Source organism: Moschus berezovskii, chromosome 2, assembly GCF_049115385.1.
Source record: "Moschus berezovskii isolate FMDL1 chromosome 2, NW_MosBer_1.0, whole genome shotgun sequence".
NCBI classification, from domain to species: domain Eukaryota; kingdom Metazoa; phylum Chordata; class Mammalia; order Artiodactyla; family Moschidae; genus Moschus; species Moschus berezovskii.
This window is the reverse complement of record NC_142461.1, coordinates 101,182,781-101,202,750: the sequence shown is the minus strand read 5'-3', so window position 1 is coordinate 101,202,750 and position 19,970 is coordinate 101,182,781. Positions and strand designations below refer to the sequence as shown.

At 43.9% G+C, this 19,970-nt stretch overlaps 1 protein-coding gene across 8 annotated transcripts in view; it reads right to left on the bottom strand.

The window, feature by feature from the left end:
- The window catches only part of TANC1 (tetratricopeptide repeat, ankyrin repeat and coiled-coil containing 1), a 252,126-nt gene extending 233,926 nt beyond the window's left edge, over nt 1-18,200 (bottom strand). For 7 of the 8 annotated variants that reach the window (XM_055397086.2, XM_055397092.2, XM_055397094.2 and 4 more), the window contains exon 1: nt 18,026-18,183. The gene's annotated coding sequence lies outside the window, so the exon portion shown is untranslated. Of the gene's footprint in view, nt 1-18,025 lie in introns of all 8 variants that reach the window. The other variant, XM_055397087.2, reaches the window with a different exon arrangement.
- Nucleotides 18,201-19,970: the final 1,770 nt, after the last annotated feature.

Genomic DNA, 19,970 nt, shown 5'->3' with positions numbered 1-19,970 from the left:
CTGTGGTGGTCATTTCATAGTATCTACGAATGCTGGATCATTACATTGCAAGTCTGAAACTAATATAATGTTACATGTCAATTCTATCTCAAAAGAAAAGGAAAAAAAGACCCAACTGACAGGAAGGGGAGAAGAATCTAGGCTGGGTTCAAGACAAAATAACAAAGCAAATGGTGTAATAACCAGTAGGCTAACTGAGTTTAAAACCCAGACTTCAAAGAGTTGAGTCCTTTTCGGTGTCTTTTTTTCCCGGGATTTATTGAGATATTGTTGAAATATGTGTAAGTTTAAGGCATATGACATGATGGTTTGACAAAGATGCATAGTGCAAAATAACTACCATTTTAAGGTGAGTTCATACCTCCATCCCTTACAATATGACCACTTGTGTCTCTGTGTGGCGATAACGTTTTAAGACCTAACTTTCTCAACAACTCTGAAATCTAAAATACAACATCATTAATGATCATACCTAAATTCAGCATCATTAATGATCAAGTCTATAATACAGCATCGTTAATGATAGTCACCAAGCTGGACATCAGATCCCCACTGGGTGAGTTTTCCATCTGCGACAACCTAGGCCACTCCCAGGCAAACCAAGAACCCTATGATATTATTCCTCACTCTCCACATCCCAGGTTCCCTCCTCCAATCTCTTTTTCATAAACAAGAAAAATACTCAGAATCTAATTTCACCAGAAACTTCTTGCCAAAGGTTCGTTTAAAAGGCAAAAAAAACCAAACCTAATTTTGAGGGCTTGCTACTTTTGTGTATGAATCCAAATAACTAAAAAGCATCCTTCAGTTCAGTTCAGTGCATCCTTGGCAGAACTAAATATGAATGTACACAGTAAGTTCCTAAAAAAAAAAACAAGCAATTTTCCTAGGTGTTCCTTTTCACCATGTTGTTCAAGGAGCTCTCAAAAGCTCCATGACAGAAATAAAATGAAAGGGCAGGTTAGGCCACTCAGAGTCAAATATCTTCATAAGCAGGATCTGGTTGCAACCTTCCTTACTCACCCCAAGATTTTGATACAAACATAGATGCCAAACCCCACTCCAGACCAACTGAAACACTACCTTCAGGCCGGCCTGGAAATGTGCAAGCAGAGTAAGAGCCCAGGTAATTCCTGCACACACCGCAATTCTGCTCTGGAACTAGAGACTACAGGAGCAAGGGCTGTTATCCATCCCCTCCTATGGATGTTCTACTCCAAGCCCATCCAGAGGACGTGAAGGAGTTTCTACAGGGAAGTGGGGTGCCGCTTGAGAAACTATTTCCTCCTGCCCACTGAGCCTTCCCCACTGGCTATCCCAGAGGGGCCTCGAACTGCCCTTCCTGTCCTGAGTTTTCGGTTCCTGACAACACTCACCATCCCTCGCCTGCTGCCCAGCCTAGAAGCAGCCTAGCTCTCTGCCTTCAGTCTACTACCATGTATCCCTTTTCCTTTCTGGAAGCAGCATCTACTCCACTGCAAAACTCATCTTCCCATACACACCTTTTGGTGTTTTCATCCCTCTGTTCTGAAAGCCTAGTGACAGCTTCCCAGGTGGCTCAACAGTAAAGAATCTGACTGCCAATGCAGGAGATGAGAGTTTGATCTCTGGTCCATGAAGATCCCATGTGCCCTGGAGCAACTAAGCCCATATGCCACAACTATTGAGCTTGCACTCTAGAACCCAGGAGCTGCAACTACTTAGCCTATTTGCCACAAACTACTGAACCCACACACCCTAGAACATGTGCTCTGCAATGGGAAGCCACTGCAATGAGAAGCCCATGCATTGCAACTAGAGAGTAACCCTCTCTCGCCACAACTAGAGAAAAGCCGGAGCAGCATCGAAGACCCAGCACAGCCAAAAATAAACAAACAATTACACAAATAAATAAAAATAAAAGCCTGGTGATACAGGACTGGCAACTTGTGTTCAAAGCTTGGCTGAGCCTGTTTCCTTCTCTGCAAAACGAGGATAAGGACAACAGCACTCTGCAAAGTTTCTGCGAACGTGATAGGAGCTAATGCACCCTAAATCCACGATAAAAGCTGTTCAACTGACTTTCATTCTCGTCCTCCCACTAACTCGGGCCTCAAACATCAGCTCTCACCTGACCTACTTCAAAACCTTCATTGCAGCGAACCCTGCCATCCATCCATCCGTCCCCACGCCAGCCTCCCCTCCACATCACAGCCGCCAAAGCTTTCCTCCAACATGCGGCTCTGATTACATCATCTCCCTGCGTTAAAACCTTTGACAGCTATCACTTGCTTTACAGGATCAAGTCCATACTTCTTAGCCTGGCAAGCAAGGCCTTTTGCAATCTGGCTCTCCCCTCCCTGCCACTGCACCCAAATGCCAGGCACCATCTGTTCCAGTAACAGCACCCCAAACACGACTTGTATTTTCATGCCTCCCAGCCTCTGCTGAGCATGCTTTCATCCGAGAAAGCCCCTCACCCTCTCTCCCACCTGGCCCAGTGCTAGGTATCTTCCATGTCCTCTCCAAAGCCCCACCCCCACGCCAGCTACCAGCCCCACCTCCTGCCTCCTCCTCCTCCTCCCTCTTGCTGCACACACTTGTACTCTGCAAGCACTTATCTCCTCAGCCTGAGACACAGAGCTGGGTCTCAAACTCAGAAGGGCACAATGACAGCCCTCAATAAATACTCTTGGGGAAATTAATGCAAGACTTCCACCACCCTTTGACAAGTGGAAACAGTTTCTAATTTGTCAAACAGCACCTTCATGGTAACTTTTTACTTCTAAAACTCTTTAAGGATATTATATTCAGTTGAGCCAGCTAAGACTGCTGTTAAGGAAGCAAAAAAGAAGCCATGTCAGGGTCAAATGTCTATAAATCCCATCAGCTTAGAACTCAATCTCTAGCCCTCTAGAAATGGTGTCTCTTCACTCTTTCCATGACGGGAGGGGGAAATCATGCCCTGTTAGTCCTCCTGGCTTGACTTTGGTAGGTAGAGCAGGAAAGACTAAGGAGTCCTTCTTGCTTAAACAGAACATTTCAGAAAGGAAGGGATAAACAAACTGCGACTTCATGGTAGGGAAAAAAAAAGTGTAAAAATACTCCAGTGCAGCTGGACTTGAGTACCCTTAAGCAATCAAGGTCATTCACAGGAAACAGGTACCGTGTTACCTGGGCAGGGAGCAGCAGGAGACTTCATCTTCCTAAGACCTTTTCTTGCACAAGCTATTAACAAAGCCAAATGCCCTAAGACTTAGAAACAGATGGTAGAAGAAAACATGTTTTTCTTCACCCATATATGCCTACTTAAGTAGCCTCCAAACTGTTCCTGGACTTCTGCTGTTCAAAACATGCGTGTGTGTACGTGCATGCTAAGTCACTGTCATGTCTGACTCTTTGCAACACCATGGACTGTAGCCCACCAGGCTTCTCTATCCACGGGATTTTTCAGGCAAGAAAACTGGAGTGGGTTGCCGTGCCCCCTTCCAAAGGATCTTCCCAACCCAGGGATCAAACCTGCTTCTCTTAAGTCTCCTGCATTGGCAGGCGGGCTCTTTATCACTAGCACCATGGATGTATTAATTCTCCCTTTCCGTGAGTCATCAATAGGGCACAAGCCAGTCAAGAGAGTCCTCCCCACTGATGAGGATCCGGGGCCCTTTGGAGTAGCACTGATGCCTCTCCTCTGCAGGAAGCCTGCACTCTTGGTTGGCAACAATCCTGTTCATAAACACACACCTATGACTGGAGAGTGGCACTGCAGGCTTTCACCATCTAAATAAAATAAAGTTTATTATTGTAAACCGCACTCCATCAAAACTCAACTGAAAGTCTTGAAAGTGGCTCATGGTCTCACAGACTTAGTAAATAAATGGACTTTTTAACATACTGACTTTCATTAAAACCAGTTTGTTAGCAATAACCCCATGGCAATAATAGAATATCCGTTTTATTCTCTGGTTCCTTCTCCTTTATACAGTACCATCTAAAAATGTCTCATTTGTTTGTTCAAAACATTTCATATAGACATCTGTCTAGTTGTTTTAATATAAGTGACTGACAAACCACACATAAAAGTTATCTTGAAATCAAGTTCTTGTATACCTATGGCTAGTCCATGTTGATGTATGGCAGAAACTAAGGCAATAGGGTAAAGCAATTATCCCGCAATTAAAAATAAAAATTTAAAAAAAGAAATCAAATTCTTATCTGGACTTCTATAATAAGTATATTAAAATTAGCAATTTCTAAAACACTCAGAACAAATGAAAATTTTCATTCATTTACTGCTCCAGAAAGTTGAATTTAAAAATAGGGTTAAGAGAAGAAGGAGAAAAGGACCTGTTTTGGGCTCCTATTAGGCAAGCACAGTGCTATAATTATTTTGTATAGGTTCTCACCTTTAGTCTTGGCATGAACCCTACGATACAGAAATTACTACCCCATTTTACAAAGAGACAGCGATCCAGTAAACCATCTATGGTTCAGCTAGCTTCAAAGGTCATGCTTTTTGTCACTACCTCTTATATATTTGTTGTTGTTCTCCAGTTGGTAAGTCATGTCTGACTCTTCCGCAACCCCATGGACTGTAGCCCGCCAAGCTCCTCTGTCCATGGGATTTTCCAGGCAAGAATACTGGAGTGGGTTGTCATTTCCTTCTCCAGGGCACCTTCCCCACCCAGGGATCGAACCCATGTCTCCTGCATTGCAGGCAGATTCTTTACCACTGAGCCACCAGGAAAGCCCCATCATCCCACAGATTAGTTTTGTTTTGTTTTTTTAAGGAGAAGAAAAAAGCTGTGTTGTTTAGTTACAAAGCACTACTCTATCCAAGGCACCTTATTATTCACAAAAGGCAAACTGTAATATATGAAATAGTATTGATGCCCACTAAGGGGTTAAGCATAAAACTATGTTGGGATTTGCAACGATAGCTTTCATCCATCAATCAAAGCTACTTTATATATACCATACTAGTCTTCATTAATACACACAAAGCTCCTTTAATTTTTCCCAGACATAAAACAAGCACTTGGAAAGATATCAAGAGAAAAAACTTAAACATAAAATTAAGTTAGCAAAGTCAGTTACAATATGAATTTTTATTTACACGTCTGAATTTCTAAGACAATGTATATAAAAAATTATCAACCTGAGGGTGTATGTAGATTTATGTCTGTACTTTAAATTAGCATAAACATTCATCAGAAAATTACTATTAAAATTTATCGAGCATAGGTAGAATTAACGCATATTTCTAAATTAATGTGTTTAGAAATAAATCTTTATAGAACCATGTTTTACTATTATAACTCAGATAACTTGTCATTCTGAATAAAATTCCACCACCAGCAACATTTAACACTCAAGCCATTTTACCCAAGTCACATGGTTTATAATCTTAAGATACACTAAAAACTATCCCCATTTAACTACGCCAGCTACTCAGAATACCACCATGTTTTCAACCACAACTGGAATAAATCAAACTTGCATCCCTCCCTTGATATACTCATAAATTCCAAACAAACTGTAAGTCATACTTAATATTTTAAAAAGTAACTTAAGAATTCTAAATTAAATTGCCTATTCTCAAATCATAAGCATAGTCGAGGACATATTCTTGCAAAAAATATTTAACCTGAATCTAAAACTTGCCTTGAGATCAAAGGAAAACTTCTAGTTTAGAGGAAATATAGGGGACAGAGGAACAGGGTAAACACCACCACAAGGAAACAAATCCAGACATGTACATCCTACAAGCTCTCTTCTGAAGGTCAGGAGAGAGACAGAGGAGGTGGCCAGACAGTCTTTTTCTATATTTAAAAAAGCGACAGGGACAAAAGCAACAACCCACAGTGCAGTAAGTAAACCTTGACCAAATCCTGATTCCCAAAATGAGAAATGGTGACAGATGACCTTTGGGGAACAATTAGATAACAGTAAGAAATTAGTTTTCTTTAAAGTGATAAAGAGGTGGTGATTTTTGTCCTTAAGTCCTTAGTTAGAAATACATACTAAAGTTTATCAGGTGAATTATATAATGTCTGGGATTTGCTTTAAAATAATTCAAGCAAATTAAGCAATCCAACATTGTCTGTTGGTTAAAAGATGCTTAGCAAATGTTTCAACAACTTAATGCATTTGGGAGATACTAAATCCTCTGTTTCCCTTCAAGGAGATTGAGAATGAATATTAGAAATAAGGATGATCAAAAGTTCTGCAGTTAAATATCTGTTTTACTTTAATTAATCCTGATTTTCCCACTTAAACATAAACCTTGTTTCCCTGCATAATATCTATTAACTTTCTGAGAATCAGTTTCTGTGGAACCCACCTTGGGAAGTGCTGCCTTATGGAGATAAACCACTCTGAGGTAAGGTTCTCTTAAGCCACATGCATGCTTCAAGAACCCTGAATAATCAAATATTCACAACTGCATGTATTCGCAATGTAGGAACCAGCACTTTTTCTGTCTTTTGCATCTGTAAGTTATTATCATGGTGGTGGTTCATTCACTAAGTCATGTCCGACTCTTTGCAACGCTATGGACTGTAGCCCACCAGGTTCCTCTGCCCATGGGATTTCTCAGGCAAGAATACTGGTGTTGGTCACCATTTCCTTCTCCAGTAACTTACTTTTTAAGTTAACATATTTTAATTTATGTCACGCTCTGTAATGTGAAAATAGCCACGGCAAAATTTTAGTTATTCACATTCACTTTCTTGGAAATCTTCATTGGAATAGACTTCAAATTCTTAAGTTTCAAACCACACCAAGTTTTCACTTTCAAAAGTACCTAGAGATATTTCAAAGGGTCCCTCCCCTAATCCTCTGCAATGACTCCTCAAAATAAGTTACAGGCTTCCCAGAAACAAAACACAAAACAAAATATAACCCCAAGTCAAACCTCTTCGACCGTTGATAGTACTAAAGGATTCCCAGTAACTCAACTCAAAGACCCCCATCTTTATGCATCAGAAGTGGCTCCATTCTTATAAATGGATTCTATGGCTATATGAACAACTAAATCCCAAGATAAATTCACTTTACCACAAACTCTACTTCAGTTCAGTTCAGTCGCTCAGGCGTGTCCGACTCTTTGCAACCCCATGAATCACAGCACACCAGGCCTCCCTGTCCATCACCAACTCCCGGAGTTCACTCAAACTCATGTCCATCGAGTTGGTGATGCCATCCAGCCATCTCATTCTCTGTTGTCCCCGTTTCCTCCCACCCCCAATCCCTCCCAGCATCAGAGTCTTTTCCAGTGAGTCAACTCTTTGCATGAGGTGGCCAAAGTATTGGAGTTTCAGCTTTAGCATCAGTCCTTCCAATGAACACCCAGGATTGATCTCCTTTAGAATGGACTGGTTGGATCTCCTTGCAGTCCAAGGGACACAGCTAAAAGTTTTATAGCAAGCTGTGAACCAATATCTGTAGTTTGTTTTTGGGTTTTTGTTTGTTTGTTTAGAAAAACTGCATCCTATTCCATTTAAGAACCCCAACACTTAAAAAAAAAAAAAAACCCTTTGGAAATTCACTCAGAAGAGAACAAAAATGGCTAAAGAAGAAATCTAAGCTAGAAGTCACTACGACAAGGAAACAATCAAATCTGATGTCTCCTTTGCATCTAGGAGGCAATTTACAACATTCAATTCCCTTTCATATACATTCCTTCATCTGACCCTCAAAACCCTGAAGAGACGCCTGTTTTCCATCATAATAGCATATATCTAACATGGTTCAACTTGAAAGCTGACAACCTGTCAACCCTCAATTATCCTTACCAGAGAGAATACAGGCATAAACAATTTGATTCAGCTGAGCAAAGTAGAGAACCTCACCACTTGTCTCTCAACAGGGAACCTCAGGTCAGACCCTATTATAGGTACTTACTGCCCATGATTTTGCTTGGGGGTACTTGCAGACAGCTAAATGTCCATAGGCATTTAGATCTTCACACACAAAATCCTCCAGGCCTTTCCTATTATTGCACAAGGAGAGCACTCTCCTTTGAACTCACTATACCTGCCCAGGATGGTCCAGGAATATTTTTGTAGCAACATCCCATGGAGTTTTCCATTTTTACTCATGCCAGTGTTCCCACGTGAAAGAAGGACAACATGTAACTACAGGTAACATATATGAAGTCAGACAAGACAGTTTTGAAATAAAGTGACCCTGGTTTGGATCCCAGATCCTCCTGTCTTGACCGTGTGCTCCCTGCTCTCAGATCCCTCACAGGCATATGGCACTTTCTACCTCCTAAGGTTGCAGGGGGCTGGAGGAAAGACGCCCTCCCCATGGTAATCAGCACAGAAGGGGATTTAACAACTGTGAGTTCTCTGCCTGCCTCCCTTTCCTCAGAAGGGGAAACAAGCAATTTTATAAAATCACTAAGGCAAGCCGGACCCCAATCACCAAGAAGCCTACGACCCATAGGCAAAGCAAGCAGGCAAATGACTTTTCAATAAAAAGGCAAGAGAGAAAAGCATTATAATTAATGTACAAGCAATGTGCTAGGGAGGTGAAAGAAAAGGAACCATTTAGAGGCAGAAGGGGAAAATCAAAAAAATGTGAATGACAAAGTGCTATTAACTTGAGCTACGCCTTTAATAAGGACAATGAAAATTTCAGTGGTAGGAGGAGGGGAGAACAGGTCCTCCGAGGCAAAATTGAGAAGAAGTAGGTTAGCAATGGGGGAAGGCAATGGCAAGCCACTCCAGTACTATTGCCTAGAAAATCCCATGGATGGAGGAGCCTGGTAGGCTGCAGTCCGTGGGGTCGCTAAGGGTTGGACACGACTGAGCGACTTCACTTTCACACATTGGAGAAGGAAATGGCAACCCACTCCAGTGTTCTTGCCTGGAGAATCCCAGGGCCGGGAGAGCCTGGTGGGCTTCTGTCTATGGGGTCACACAGAGTCGGACACGACTGAAGTGACTTAGCAGCAGCAGCAGCAGGTTAGCAATGGACCCAGCAGGGGCTCAGTGGCAGACAGACAGAGAGGACAACCGGGTCTGGTAAAGAAAGTTACAAATCATATCACAGAGAATCTTGAAACCTAGATGAGAACTGCCAGGGGTCTTACCTGTCCTTATATTAGCTGTGGTGTTTTTGGTTTTAAGTAACAAAACTACATGAAAATAAGGGACAATAAGTGACTTAAACTGTGGTCTCAAACCTTTTGATCATGTAGCCCTAACAGTAAAAAAAAAAAAAGAAAGTAAACCTGTACCCCCAATAGTTTATGTGTAATTAAATCACTTCTTCAAGTCGCTCAGTCATGTCCGACTCTTTGCAACCCCATGGATTATACAGTCCATGGAATTCTCCAGGTCAGAATACTGGAGTGGGTAGCCTTTCCCTTCTACAGGGAACCTTCCCAACCCAGGGATTGAACCCAGGTCTCCCGCATTGCAGGTGAATTCTTTACCAGCTGACGCACAAGGGAAGCCCTGAAGTGACATGAAGTGAAGTCACTCAGTCGTGTCCGACTCTTTGTGACCCCATGGACTGTAGCCTACCAGGTTCCTCAGTCCCTGGGATTTTTCAGGCAAGAGTACTGGAGTGGGGTGCAACTGCCTTAGAGTTATCAATTACCAGGGAAGCCCATACGTGATAAAACATCCATTAAAAACTCTTTAAAGGATGAGAATGATTAAAACAGTATTCCCAAGTTTATTTGTATTTGTTAATATACAGCTATACACAGTGTTGGTGCCAACTCATTAAATTTTATTTAAAAGTCATTTCCTAATCTCAAATAAGACATTTTCTTATTCCTATGGATTGTAGATTTACATCATTATCATTTAACTTTCTTTGTAAGAATCTTTTTTAAACCACTTGCCTATTTTGTAGGAGCCAATTTACTTAAAACTAGATGATAACCCATAAGTCTGTTTACATGAACAGAGTTCACCAAAGGCAAGAATAAGAATGAGGGTGCCACTGTCAATCCCAGCAGGTTGTAAAATGCCTCCTCTGCCCTCAGGTGACCTTATATAACCTAGGTGACAGAAGACTCTCAGATAAACCAACTAGTGTCAACTCATCTATTAAATATTAGTAAAGCTTTTTTCCAGACAAACTTCTAATATTTTATTTCTTCCCATGTTGGATGGTCTGGCACACTCTACTTTGGGAATCACTGCTTCAAACAATAATTAAAAAAAAAAAATTTCCCACATAAGAAGTTCTGAGTCACAGTGGTTTCAGGGTTGGTTAATTCTGCAGCTAAAAAAAGTCACTGTGGTCTTAGGCCCCTTCCATCTTTGTGATTTTCAGAGTGTCAACCTGTTTTATTTTGCTGACATTGGGCTCCCAGTATGGTGGGAAAAATAGTTGGTCACACACTTACTCATTAACCAGTCACTAGCAACAGGTATGGTATTCCTAAAGTTGACTGGGCTTAATCAAGATTCACTACCTGGGGCAGCAAATACACCCAACTTACCCTGAAACACATGGGCAATAGAAAACAATGGAAAACTAACCAAAAGCAAGGCTATATTATCAAGCAACGTGGTAAATTATTACAGCAGTGGCCCCTGCAATGAATCATGCAACCACCAGAGCCTGAGTGAGCCCAGACCCAGGCAGAAAAACTACCCAGCAGAACTCAGCTCCAGTTTCTGAATTCCAAGCAAATAAAGGGTTGCTGGTTTAAGCCACAAGAAGGAAGTGAGGACCAGGATGGGGAATGCTGTGGTATGGGCAAGAGACTACCTCTGCCACAGCGCTTTGTGTATGTAGGACAATGGATGAAGAAAGAACAACACTGTTTCATTCCCACATAATTTTTTAAATTCAGTCATCTAGCTCAGAGTCAACAAGCACTCATAAACATTAATAATTGATGTTACTAATCCCCAGTAATTTAGAATAAAGCATGGCAGACAGAAGGGAGTATAATGGGTTACATGGGAATAATGACCAACTCTCTTTTTTTTTTTTGCAGTAATTCAATACCCTGTTACCCAAGTGCCTGAGCATGCAGCTATTCAGATACCCGCAGAATGTGGAAAAGTCTACTACTCTCAAGACTACAGTGTATATATCACAGGAGCATTAAAAAGGTTCATATTCTTCCGCATATTGTTATGGAGTTATGACCAGCAATATCACTGCTGGAAACCTATCCTGCATTAAGCAGCAAGCCCTTTTTGTTTACCCAGCTCCCTCAAAGTGGGAGACCTGGGTTCAATCCCAAAGCTAGGAAGATCTCCTGGAGAAAGAAAAGACTACCCACTCCAGTATTCTGGTCTAGAGAATCCCATGGACTATATACAGTCCATGGGGTCACAGAGTCAGACACAAATGAGCAACTTTCACTCCCTCTTCCATTAATAATAACCCCCTTCTGTGTGGGATACTTTGTCTCCCCACAGTCCCATCTTGTGGACCTAAAGGAGATTTGCCAACTGTAACTCTGTTGGCTGGCATCACGCCAACCTGAGTTCTCTCCAGGGTTTTCCCAAAATGGAACTGAGAACAAAGATTCAGTTTTGTTTTTGGGTTTTTTTATATTTTTATTTTATACTGGGAGTATAGTTGATTAATAACGCTGTGATAGTTTCGGGTAGACAGCAAAGGGACTCAGCCATACATATGTATGTATCCACTCTCTCCCAAACTCCTTTCCCATCCAGGGTGCCACAAAACATTGAGCAGGGCTCCCTGTACTCTACAGTAGGTCCTTGCTGGTTATCCATTTTAAATATAGCAGTGTGTACAAGTCCATCTCTTCCTACTGCCCCCCCTCCACCCACCCGCCCCGCCCCCAGTCGTCAGAGTCAGTTTCTTGATGATGTGAGGTTCTGAAGCTACCAGCAGCCAGGTATCCCTGTGTGCTGGGCTCTCTGACTTTTCTTTTTACTTTAGTTTTTATTGGGTCCTTTGATTTAATGATGAGTAAATCACATCCTGAGACAAAGGGCTCTGATAGCCTAAGAGATTTCTTTCCAAACACCTAAATGTCAAAATGGGTTGGTTAAACAAATTATAGTAATGTAAGTAATGAATTTACAAAACAGCCATTAAAGCTGTGCCAAAGAATGTATTGACATAACAGGGGTGGGGCAGGGGGAGCATATCACATAAGCATACACTGTACTATAAACTGTGCAAATACATTATATGCACCTTTGTATGTCAAATCTTTTTCATATTTCTTTAAAAGTTCATGTAATAGACAATCCTACTTTTGCATGAGTATATATGCATAAAAACATCACACCCAAGTGTTGCTTAGAGACTTCTCCAAATCCAACCCCAACTCACAGAGGTATTAAGTCTCTTCTGGGTATGGAAGGGAGGGTGGTGGGTCACCACGGCTCTGGGCTATACAGCTGAACATCTTGGGTTCACATCTACATATAGTTGTGACTGGAAGATTTCTACTAATAAATTCCCTCATGGTAGTGGCAAAATCTGTGGGGACTAAAATCCAGGGACTATGCCATCCCTTTGCAATGCTTTTCTTATTCTTGACATTTCTACCTATGTGACTCTTCTTTCCAGAATATTCTCCTTGATCACACACACCTTTGGGAACCCCTAAAGAGGACTTCTATCCTAGGAGGGTTACTCCCATCAGTAAATGGCCAACCCAAATCAGAACCCGTTCTATGCTGTACAATATGTTTCCCGAGAGCCTTCTTTATCTAAAGTCCTCTCCTATCCTTCAAAATCTATTCTCCTGATAATAAAAACCAGAAGCCGTTCTTCTGCTTTGCTGCTCTTGTCCCCTCCTAGCACACTGATAACTCTTCTCCCAACTTTCTTAGCAAATACTGCTTCATAACTCTCTCTCTCCACACACACCCGGAAATGGCAGCCTTTTTACAGCCAAAAGCCCGTACATTCAAAGCAATGGTTTTTCCAGTAGTCATGTATGGATGCAAAAGTGTTAGTCACTCAGTAGCGTCTTTGCGACCCCATGGTCTATAGCCCACCAGGCTCTTCTGTCCATGGGATTTCCCAGGCAAAAATACTGGAGTGGGTTGCCATTCTCTTCTCAATGGCAGGGATCCCCAACCCAGGGATCAAACCCCGATCACCTGCATTGCAGGCAGATTCTTTACTGTCTGAGGTACCAGGGAATAGGTCCCTCAGAGTGGGCAAATGAAACAAAGGATTAATCTCCAAAATACACAAGCAGCTCATGCAGCTCAATTCCAGAAAAGCAAGCAACCCAAACAAAAAGTAGGCAAAAGACCTAACAAACACTTATCCAAAGAAGATATACAGATAGCTAATAAACACATGAAAAGATGTCCAACATCACTCATTATTGCTGCTGCTGCTGCTAAGTCACTTCAGTCGCGTCCGACTCTGTGTGACCCCATAGACAGAAGCCCACCAGGCTCCCCCGTCCCTGGGATTCTCCAGGCAAGAACACTGGAGTGGGTTGCCATTTCCTTCTCCAATGTGTGAAAGTGAAAAGTGAAAGTGAAGTCGCTCAGTTGTGTCCGACCCTTAGCGACCCCACGGACTGCAGCCTACCAGGCTCCTCCATCCATGGGATTTTCCAGGCAATAGTACTGGAGTGGCTTGCCATTGCCTTCTCCATCACTCATTATTAGAGAAACGCAAATCAAAACTATGATCCCCTCACACCAGTCAGAATGGCCACTGGACCATAAGGAAGGCTAAGCACCAAAGAATTGATGTTTTAGAGTTGTGATGCTGGAGAAGACTCTTGAGAGTCCCTTGGACTACTAGGAGATCAAACCAGTCAATTCTAAACAAAATCAACTCTGAATATTCATTGGAAGGACTGATGCTGAAGCTCCAATACTTTGGCCACCTGATGTGAAGATCCGACTCATCAGAAAAAACCCTGATGCTGGGAAAGACTGAAGGCAAGAGGAAAAGGGGGATGACATGGTTACACAGTATCACCAACTCAATGGACATGAGTTTGAGCAAACTTCAGGAGATAGTGAAGGACAGGGAAGCATGGCGTGCTGCAGTCCATGGGGTTGCAAAGAGTGGGGCACGACTTAGCAACTGAACAACAACGGGTACTCATTAATCGCTTAGTATTTAGAAAAGACAGTCTTATGAGAATAAGTTTAAGAAGCTGAAGGACAAGCTGCTCAGACATAAAAGAGTCTATAGCTTAGCACATAATTTTATTTTAGAACCCTTTAAAGAAAATCCATACCAGCTTCCAAATGAGTGTCAAGTTGCACTCAGTACTCTTAAATAGGCAAGCAGGACACAGTATAAACATTTAGAGTCAGTGAAAATGGGTCACCTGCAGCCTACCACTTCTTTACCATTAAACCAATAGCATAACAGAAGAATTTTTTTTTCTTTCTGCACAGCAAGTGGTGCAAAATCAGACTTATCCAGGCATCAGTAGAAAGAGCCCAAGAACAATTTCACCAAAAATGGGACATTTATCCAGGCTTTGTAATTCAGCTGAGAGATACCAAGATGAAAAGCAAACGATATAGTCATTGCTGCTGCTGCTGCTAAGTCACTTCAGTCGTATCCAACTCTGTGTGACCCCATAGACGGAAGCCCACCAGGCTCCCCCTTCCCTGACATTACTTATTTTAAAAAAGATGCACAGATTTGAGAAGTGATTTCCTTAAGAATGCTGTCTGGGTTACTAGTCCGGATTATAAATCACACCATATCCTTTAGTCTACTTAACAAAAAAATAAGTTGGAAATAAACAAATGATTAGTTTAAGGTATATGAATTTCTGAAACTCTCTTGGGGAGAATGTTCTATTACCATTATTACTGAACTGTTTTTAATCTCTGACATCAAAGCATAGATGTTAACCCTGGGGTTCTGAAACCCAAGTAACTCATAAATGAAATATTATGAGAAAATGCCACATAGTAACTTAAGTCTGTCTGCCAAGTTTTAGCCAATTCACTTGTGACTTCATAAAGAGAGATATGGGGGTTGGAACAGAAAGAATCAAAAGACCTACGTTCAAGCTCACCTCCACTGTTTACAGATGATATCAAGCAAACTGATCTAACCCATCCAGCCTCAGTTTACTTAACTGAGGGTTTAAGAAAAAAAAAAAAATGTAAGTAAAGCCCTTTATAAAGACCAAAGTACTACTTTAATATTACAGCACTAGCTCCAGAATGCCTACATTTCTCCAACTATTAGTCACAGAACTTTATGGTTGAAAGATCATCTCATTTTAGGGATGATAATGAGAAAACTAAGGCCCAGAAAGGCTTAAGAATCTAGTATACTGACAACATCTGTAAACTGGTTGGGGGTTAGGAAGAGGTTCTAGTTTTTCCGCTATTGAAATATGCATTTTAAAAAATGGTTCAAAACAAAGCTATCTTGGGAACTAATACAAATCCCTCCCCAGCAATACATATATTTCTTCTGCTTTATTTTGCTTGTGTAAACTTTACTACTGTAACAAGTTAAACTTTTCATCAGAAAGATAAAAAAACAAAGCCATCTCTCTGACTATGAGACTCACAGCCTACTTGTAACCCAACCCAGACAGAAACCTTTACAACTGGGTTAGAAAGGCCTAATGGAAACATTGACATAACACAAATGTCCAGCTATGCTGGCAGGCATCATTATAATATGGATTACAATTCTACCAGCCCAGGGATACTGATTTTAATGTTCCTGGGAGATAAAGAATTAATCAGCAACTCAGAAGGGGATGTTGCCTAAAAATGAAAATTTAATCAAGAAAATTCCACTGTCTTTAAATTTGTGCCCTCAATCACCCATTATCAAAAACCCACTATGGCACCAAATAAATTGTGTGTGGTGAAAGAGACAAAATGTTCTTTTCTACAGGCTGTTATGGGAAGTAGAAAAAGGCTGACTATGAATCAGTTATGTTTTAGTTCCACGCTGGACATAAATTATGATAATTTAGACATTCTGGTGGCTAAACCAAAAAAGCAGGAAAACCACGGCTCCCACATCCCAGCAAAACTTAAGTTTGCAGCCTCACAGCTGAAAGACAGGGTCATGAAAAGTGACCTTAAATTTATTTCTGGACTTTCCTGCCTCCACTAAAATCGATGACACTATTTCCCACCTCTTATTGTCAAATCACAACAATCCGGAAGCCTGGACCGAATTCACTTGGCAGGTAACAGGAGCAACCCTAGGAGGAAGTCCTGAAGGATGTCAGATACCATACTTCCTTTACTCCCACATATTTTTCATCTTAATACCGCCAAGATATACTTCCAATGAGTTCTCACTGACACCCACCAAGCATTCTGGCTGAGACAAATTCTGCAGAAACTGGCATCTCGAGGGAAGGTCCCGTGTGAGGTCTTTAAGTAGCTTAGATGAGAAACATTCAGACTATCACTATAATGAACAGCTCTCGGCGGCTCATAAATTCTTTCATTCCCAGCAATCAAGAAGCAGCTGTTAAAATCCTGGAATCTTCCTAGTAGCAGATCTTAAATACCTCCAAGTTGGCCAAGGAAGGTTCCCAACTGCTTTTTTCTCCTCTCCCTCCCCCAACCCCTCCCCAGGAGTGCCAAGCTGGCAGGAATAAGGGAAGGGAAAGAAGACCCAGGAAAGGAAAAAAGAGAGTGAGTAGCGGCTCTGGCAAAAGCAGAGAGGCAGACTCCCTTCATTTCCACTACAGAGAAATACCAACTCCGCACCAACTAACGAGGTCTCTCCTTTCTTCTCCTATCCCCACCCCCCTCCAAACACATTAACTTCTGCAGTCTGATGGCCTGGCATTTGGAGTTAATGACCTCAGCACTCCTAAGCCCATTCCTCAAAGATTCTAAACCAAGCTATTCCTTTCCTTGCCAGAGTTCGAGGCCCATCCCACGGGAAGATTCAGCTTCCTTTTTCCTTGTATCTCGCCCAGACGGCGATGCTCCTAGGGTCAAGTTCAAGATGAAGGTACCCTCCTAATCTCCAGGAGCCGACTCCACTGCAGGGAACAGAACTACCTAGACGGGTCCCATCCTTCGAGGCACGGGGATCTGGGCTGTCAGCAGTGGGCCGGAGGGGGCTGGGAGGGGAAGGCTGTTGCCGAGCCCGTTGTCCTCTGAACCCCTGGCCGCGGCGCCGGGATTCTACCTGGCCATCGCCGCATTTCCTCCAGCAGCCTTACACAATAAGTGAAGTAAGTTTTGAAAACGCCGGTTCAGAGACGTTTCTGTCTGCAAACGCGGCGCATAATGCCTTGGGGCTTCCTTCCTCGCCAGCCGTTCCGGAAAGCTGCCGCGCCAAAGCCGGGAGCCCCTCACACCCCAGAGCCGCGCACCCGCACCCCAAAGTCCCCCAGAAAGAACGTGCGCCCTGACCTAAGTCTCCCCAAAGAAGGGAGCACCCTTCATTCTCAAAGAACACAATCCTGATCTCGAACTCTCCCCTCAGCGTCTAATCCTTGCTCTCCCCCCTCACCCCACCCCTAAAAGAACGTGGATATACTCATCGCAGTCTTCTCGGAAGCGAACAATACTTTCGACCCAGAGTGGGGCACTACGCTCCCCCCGAGGCTTGAGTTCAACCCGCCAACTTCGCGACCCGCGCTCATCTACATTCGGGGGCACTCTGGACCCCGCCGTGCCAGGCGCGCCTCTCTCCCGCCTCCCCCGCCCCAGGTACCAGGCGCAGCGCAGGCCCTTGCCAAGCCCGAAAGCTACCGAGGAGGCGGAGAGGGGAGCGCGGAGGCGCGCTGGGCGGGGGTGGTCCCGAAACTCAAGCGTGCGGCCGCAAGATCCCGGTGCCCCCGAGCCTCAGCTCTGCCCGGGGCCAGACTGGTCAGGCGCGGAGGGTAGGTGAAGGGAAGGCACCGACCCTCCGGAGCAGCCAGGACCCAGGCCCGGAGCGCACAACATGTCCGTGCCTATCTCCGGAAAGCTCCCGGGTGTGCCCAACGAAGGGGGGCAGGGAAGCTCCAGAAACTTTCCCACATGCCTTTCCACTCGCCCCATCACCCTCTCCTCTCCCCAGACCCCTGCTCCCCTCCGCACCGCAGCAGCTGGCGCGGCTCGGGACTCGCGGAGGCCGGCGGCGGCGCCAGGGCGGCGGGAGTTACCTGCCGGGAAAGTTTCCAGCTCCTCGGCGCGGTTACCCACCCCCAGGGCCGGGCCTCGGGGCGCGGCCAGCTCAGCGCTCCGCGGCTGCCTCTCCTCCGGCTCCCAAGGCGGCCGCTGCTCCTGCAGCAGCCACTGCTAAGGCTGCGCTCCGGCCCGTCCCCCCGCCTCGCAGAGCCCACACCGGGGCCTCATTGGCAGCGCGAATCCCCGCCCTTGCGCGTGTTCCCGAAGGCACCTTCCTCTCGCGCGCCCGCCCGGGCCGCGCCTCCCGCGTCCCTTCCCGCCCCGGGCTGCGGCGGCTCCCGGAACCGGCGGGACGCGGCGCGCGAACTTTCTGCAGGGACCCCAGCTTCGCTCAGGGGACCTAGTCCCCGCGGCTGCGTTTGGGCCCTTCCAGGATTGCATCAAAATGGGTGATTGTAATTTTTTTTTTCCAACCTCTAAAAATCAGTGGAGTGGCCTGGCCGTCCCTCCTTGCTGCTTGTTGTAAACAGCCGAGGAGGACATCTGGGAGCAATTAACCAAGCTGAAGTTTTGGTGGATGCTTTAGGGTGACTTGTGTGGCTTTCTTGAATTTTCTCTGCCTCACTTAACTACACACACTCACTTTCTAGGGCAAGAATGAGCTAAAGCAGATGGGCGGCGTAAAGGGCATCTCGCCTGCTGGGTCTTTTTCATTCCCGAACTCGCATTAGGGAGGTTCAGGGACCGGTGATTGCCTCGGACGTCCCCGGGGCTGTGTCCCTGCAGCCTCCTCCCACCGCTCCGGGCTGGCCCTGTGTTGTCTGCACGCACACACACACACACACAAGGGTAACCCTGTGTTGTCTGCACACACACACACACGGAGTGCCAACGTCATGCTTGTATCGGCGGGAGGAGGGGGGTATGGAGAGAGGTAGGAGAAACACGAAGATGCTATTATTGTTTCCGTCAGTAGCAGTAAATTAAGTTCCAGAGTTCCCAAAATGTTTTGTTATTCCACAGTAGAGTGAAAGCTGGGGTAGGGCCTATGGATTCGGGAACCCTGGGTTCCCAGGCAGGCAATTCAGCCCGCGGGGCGCAGCCCACTCCACACCCGAAGTCCGTTGGACCAGCCTTGGTCTAAGAGCGATCTACTTAGGACCTTCGCTGCCATGCATGGCCTGCGGGAATCATACACGGGTCACCCCAATCATGTGTCTTAGAGCTGGGAATACAGAAGTTGCTATAAATGGATTTATTGGCAACCCCTAACCTTGCTGAGCCAAATACGCCTTTAAAGAAAACTGTCTTTTAAACAAGTTCCCCCATAAAAACTTCAACCTCACGCAGAGCTTCCCAATATAAAGGTACCCGGGGAGAGGAGCGTCCATGTTTAAAGTTCCTGCGTAAAGGGACAGGAAGTAAGATGCCACACAATCTCCTTACGTAAATAAAAGATGACTGAAATTTGCTGGATTTTTCACCCACAGTTTCAAAGGCCTGATTATTACTATGTTGATACTTGAGCAGTAAACATACCAGTGACCTTGAAGTTTCCCTGAAATAAAGCAGGATATGAATATTTAAAATAAAATATAAACTTACTAAACCAGAAGAACTGTGACATTTCTTCACTCTGAAATGTCCCATTGCTGAAAAATATGGTGATACGTTTTAATTTCTCTTGAAATGCATGAAAGTTACCAGCCTTTCAACAACAGAAGAAAAAGCAGGACAACAACGTTAATAATAAAAGAATAATACAATAGAAAGAAAAAAAATATCCACACACAGACTAGTCTAACTAATCTGAAATGTTAAGATACAAAACAAAAACAAACAATCCTAGGGAAATGACTAGTAGAGTTCCCTGATTCCAACTTCTTTATAATGGGTGAAATGTACAATTTGCATTGCTCTTCTGTCTCTGGCTTTTCTAAGCTATGTTCTCCAAGTTTTTTTAAGAAATTGCTCAGTTGG